General features: G+C 45.2%; 1 pseudogene; it reads right to left on the reverse strand.

Annotated features, from left to right (window-relative positions):
• Positions 1–1,099: 1,099 nt before the first annotated feature.
• LOC147826713 (uncharacterized) lies at positions 1,100–5,342 on the reverse strand (annotated as a pseudogene).
• Positions 5,343–5,686: the final 344 nt, after the last annotated feature.

Below are 5,686 nucleotides of genomic sequence, written 5' to 3' on the forward strand. Positions count from 1 at the left end.
TGCCTGTTTGCAGTGGGGTGATTCAGTGTCTTCCGCGCGACTCAGGACCTCGGTAGGCCGTGCACAGACCTGCCTGTCTGCAGCGGGCTGATTCGGCGTGTGTCCCGCCGGACTGGGGACCTCGGTCTATTTTTGGTTTTTTGAGACAGAGTCTTGCTTTGTAGAGCAGGCTGGCCTTGAACTCACTATGTAGCCCAGGCTGACCTTGAACTCACTGCAATCCTCCTGTCTCATAATCTCAATTGCTAGGATTATAGGCATATGCCACCACACCTGGCTCTTGATTTCTTGATGATAGCCATTTGTTCTAGAGTAAGGTAGAATCTTAGTGTTTGTATCAGTCAGTGTTTATTAGAGAAACAGATATAACATAAGATATACAACTACATAAGAATTTACAAGATTGGCTTACAGTGGCCACCCACAGAGTGGGATGAAGAAGAGTCCAGAGGGTCTTTCAGCACACTGGAGACTGAAGTATTCAATCAAAGGTCTGGAACAGTGTCCCCTGTGAGTCTGTATTAAGAGACCAATGGATCAGTGAGGGAAGGCTGAAGAGTCTATGACAGAAGGCTGAAGGATCTGCACTGCAAGCTGAAGAATCTGTGCTGGAAGCCTGGGGATGACATCCAACGTGAAGAGACTAGAGCTCCTCTGAAGAAACAGAAGCAGCTCCATCCTTCATTTCCCCTTTACACCATCTAGGTGACAAGCCACCCTATGGTGAGTCTTCCACAGCCTAGGGTGTGGAATTGCTGAGCCACTTTAGTTGAGCTTCTCTTACTCAATTTGACACCATCAATCAACCATCACAATCTACCCCTTGTCAACTTGACAACCAGACATTTCTTTAAACCATCATCTCCAGATACAAAAACAAGCTCATAATTATGCCCAATATGTTATAACTATCCTGCATACAGACAGAAACACACTAATTCCTTTCCCAGAGTAGAAGGGAAGTTTTCTTTGGTGATGCTTACTCTTAACAATTTCATAAGTTGAATTTTATGACATAGGTTTAACAATCCTTAAGAACCAGTATTAAGTCCATTACCATTATTTTCATCAGAATCATTTTAGAAGACAAATAATACAATTACAGTCCTCATTTCTGCACCTGATCATGGGGTCATAGCTGGTATTTAGAACTACCTTCTTCTACTACCCATTCTGTATTTCCTTGGCCTTCAGCAAGCACCTCAGCAGGTCTTGGTTCTTTCCCTGGTGGAGTGACCCATATCTTCATTTCTGAAGATTCTGGACCATTTGTCATTCTGCCTGGATTAGGTTGTTGTAGTTTCCCACTGACTTTAATAAAAAGGCATGGTAATACCAGGAAGCACCCTAAAGGATCTCCTGCACTCCAAGTATGTTCTTCCTTTCCTCCATTGTGGAGTAATAGTCCAAGTTCCCCTTGGTAGTCTGGGTCAACCACACCTGACAACAACAGGGCTCCCTTTTTAGCTTGTTTCCTCAGAGGCATGAGGAGATCAAAATGATCAGGGGGAAGTCTTAGCTTCTGGCTCAATGGTATCATTGTTGTGCTTCCTGAAATAAGCGTTCTCCCCTCTGGAACTAAGACTTCTAAGACAGCAGAATGTAAGGTCATGGAAACAGGAAGCAAAAATTTTGCTAGTGGATCACTGGGGATAATGGTGAGTGGTACCATTCCCGCTACAACTCCTTGCTTCCTGGACCTGTGAATCCTGGCTATGGGAGACACAGTGGACCTGGATTCAAAGCATACACAGCTGTTGAAAGATCCTTGCCCCAGCCCTGTAAGCTACTGCCACCTAGCTGGTACTGTAACTGTCTCTTCAAAAGACCAGTCTACCTTTCTATCAATCCAGCCACTTCTGGATGATGAGGAACATGGTAAAACTGGTGAGTTTCATGGGCATGAGCCTATTGCCTCACTTTTTTGGCCATAAAATGTGTTCCTTGGTCAGAGGCAATGGTATGTGGAATTCCATGGTGGTGGATAAGGCATTCTGTGAGTCCATGGATAGTAGTTTTGGCAGAAGCATTACGTGCAGGGAAGGCAAATCCATATCCAGAGGAGGTGTCTGTGCCAGCAAGGACAAAGCAAGCAGTCCCTTCCAAGATGGAAGTGCTCCAGTAGAATCAACCTGCCACCAGGTCGCAGGTTGATCACCTCGGGGAATGGTGACACATCAGGGACTCAGTCTCTGCTGCTGGCTTATTAGGCATTCAGCAGTGGCTGTATCTAGATCAGCCTTGGTGAGTGGAAGTCCATGTTGCTCAGCCCACGCATAACCTCCATCCTTGCCACCATGGCCACTCTTTTCATAAGCCCGTTGGGCAATGACAGGAGTAGCTGAAGAAGGAGGTTGACCACTATCTACAGAATGGGTCTTCTTATTCATTTGATTGTTAAAGTCCTCCTCTGCTGAGGTCACCTTCTAGTGTGTGCTTACATTGGAAACACATATTTTTACATCCTTTGCCCATATGAAGAGATCACTTCCCCAAATATTTTTGTCACCAATTTTCTAGTTATGTTTCTTCTAAGTTCCTGACCATCTGGCCCATTGGCTACAGCCCATGAATCAGTATACAGTCACACATCTGGCCATTTCTCCTTCCAGGTAAAATGTACTACCAGGTGCACTGCCCAAAGTTCTGCCCACTGTGAAGATTTTCCTTCACCACTGTCCTTCAGGGATATCCTGGAAAGGGACTGTAATGCTGTAGTTGTCCACTTGTGAGTGGTGCCCACATAAAGCTCAGAACCATTCATAAACCAGGCCCTAGCCTTCTCTTCCTCTGAAAACTGATCATATGGTATACCTCACAAGGCTACAGGTGCATTCTGGGAAGCAGAAGGCAATACGGCAGGGGTAGGAACCATGGGCATATGGGCAACTTCTTCATGTAATTTATTTATATCCTCAGGACCTGCTCTGGCTCAGTCATGTATGTAAAATTTCTGTTTAATGCTAGACTGTTGCTGTGCCCTATGTCCAGCCCTATGACTCAGTGGATCAGATAGCACTCAGGTCATGATAGGCAACTCAGGTCACATGGTGACCTGGTATCCTATGGTCAAGCATTCATTTGCCATTAAGGTCCAATAGCAGGCCATGAGCTGTTTTTCAAAGGCAAAGTAGTTGTCTATAGATAATGACAGAGCCCTGCTCTAAAACTCTAAAGGCCTCTGCTGCAATTCACCTATGGGGACCTGCCAGAGACTCTAAATGGCATCTTTACCTGCCACTGCCACTTCAGGTACCATTGGATCATATGGCCACATGGCAGAGCAGCCTGCACAGCAGCCTGGACCTGTTGCAGAGCCTTTTCTTGATCTGGGTCCTACTCAAAACTAGCAGCTTTCTGAGTCACTCAGTAAATGGGCTGGAGTAAGACACCTAAGTAAGGAATATGTTGCCTCCAAAATCCAAATAGGCCCACTAGGTGTTGTGCCTCTTCTTTTTGTTGTAGGGGGGAGCCAGATTCAACAACTTACCTTTTAACTTAGAAGGGATTTCTCTACATGCCCCACACCACTGGACTCCTAGAAATTTCACTGAAGTAGAATGACTTGAATTTTTGTTGGATTTATTTCCCATCCTCTGGCTCTCAAATGCTTTACTAACAAATCCAGAGTGGATGCTACCTCCTCCTCACTTGGCCCAATCAGCATAACATCATCAATGTAATGGACCAGTGTGATGCCTTGTGGGAGGGAAAGGCGATCAAGATGTCTATGAACTAAGTTGTGACACAAGGCTGGAGAATTAATATCACTCTGAGGTAGGACAGTGAAGGTGTATTCCTGGCCTTGCCAGCTGAAAGCATATTGTTTTTGATGGTCCTTATGGATAGGTATAGAGAAGAAGGCGTTTGCCAAATCAACAGCTGCATACCAAGTAGCAGGAGATGTTGATTTTTTTAAGCAAGGAAATCGCATCTGATACAGCAACTGCAATCTGAGTCATCACTTGATTCAGTTTTTGGTAATCTACCATCATTCTCCAAGACCCATCTGTCTTCTTCACAGGCCAAATGGGAGAATTAAATGGAGATGTGGTGAGGACCACCACCCCTGGATCCTTCAAGTCCTTGATGGTGGCATTAATCTCTGCAATCCCTCCAGGAATATAATATTGGTTTTGGTTTACTATTTTACCAGCCAAAGGCAACTCTAGTGATTTTCATTTGGCCTTTCCAACCATAATGGCTCTCACACTACAGGTTAGGGAACCAATGTGCGGATGTGCCCAGTACTAAGTACATCTGTCACAATAATGAATTCTGGAACAGGGGAATGACTACAGGATGGATTAGAGGACCTACTGTACCCACTGTGAGTAAGACCTTTGCTAAAACTCCATCAATCACCTGTCCTCCATAGGCCCCTAGTCTTATTGGAGGGCCACAAGGACGTTTCAGATCCTCTGAAATCAGTGTTAGTTCAGAACCAGTGTCCAGGAGTCACCAAAATATCTGATCGTTTTCCTTTTCCCAATGTACACTCACTCAGGCAAAAGGCCTGAGGCCTCTCTGGGGAAGGATAGGAGAAAGATTGACTATATAAAGTTTTGGTGGATCAGGATCCTTTCCAAAGGGGTGCTAGCCTTTCCTTCATTCAAGGGGTTTTATCTGGGAACTGGTTGAGGTGCCAGTTTGAGGGCTCTTTTCCATTACATAAATCTAGTAAAAAATTTCTGTACATGTCTCATCTATTTCACTTTGGGGCACACTGTGGCTGATCAGCCAATGCCATAGGTCTATATATGTCAGATCATTTTGGTCATTGTTTTGCTTCTGCTATCCATTATGGTAAGTATGTGCACCCTGCCTTTGGTGATTAAGTGCTGCCACTTGACCTCTGCCACTCTTTAATCCCATCAAGACCACTGCCCTTAAATTTCCCAACTGAGTACCCGTGGTCCCCACTGTAAGGTCATGCATACAAAGAAAAGCAATGACAGGGCTCTTCAGGGATGCTGGTGCTCCCCTCATAAATCTGTTTCTCAAGGTGTTAGTTAAGGCACATTTTCTGGATCATGCCAGTGTGGAGGATTAGTTTTAGCATGACAGATCCACTCCAGCATTCCCCTTTCCCTAAGCCTCTGAGTCCCCTTATCAACAGTAAACCATGGAGTATCAGGCATCTCTAACTCATTCACAGTGCGCCATCTTTTGATCCATACTTCTGCCAACCAGCCAAATAAACTATTAATACCTTTCTTTACTCCATGAGCTGCAACATCAAATTCAGAATCCCTGTTTACTGGGCCCATATCAACAAACTCGGCCTGATCCAGGTGTATATTTTTGCCACCGTTATCCCCCACCCATAAATCCATTCCCATACTTGCTTATGAGGCCTCTGCTTATAAGACTTAGAAAACTCAAGAAGTTCTTTGGGAGGATAGCAGACCTCCTCATGGGTCACATTATGTACCTCCCTCTTAGGAGCCTCCTGCAATTTGAGCCTGGTGATAGGCCTAGGGGAAAAGTGGCTGGTGGTGGTGGGGTCCTGAGGAGTGTTAGCATTATCATGCTTAGTTAACACAGGGTCAGTTTCCTCAGGTATACTAGGAGAGGCCAGCACCACAGGGTGGGGGTGGGGGGTGCCTCTGCCACTGCAAGTAGGGAAATCTCTTCCTCTAGCGAAATAATCTCATTAGCATCTAGAAACTCAAGTCAGGATCCT

This window comes from Heterocephalus glaber, unplaced genomic scaffold (genome assembly GCF_053883595.1).
Source record: "Heterocephalus glaber isolate CG9 unplaced genomic scaffold, H.glaber_assembly_v1.0 deba00001461, whole genome shotgun sequence".
Classification (NCBI taxonomy): Eukaryota; Metazoa; Chordata; class Mammalia; order Rodentia; family Bathyergidae; genus Heterocephalus; species Heterocephalus glaber.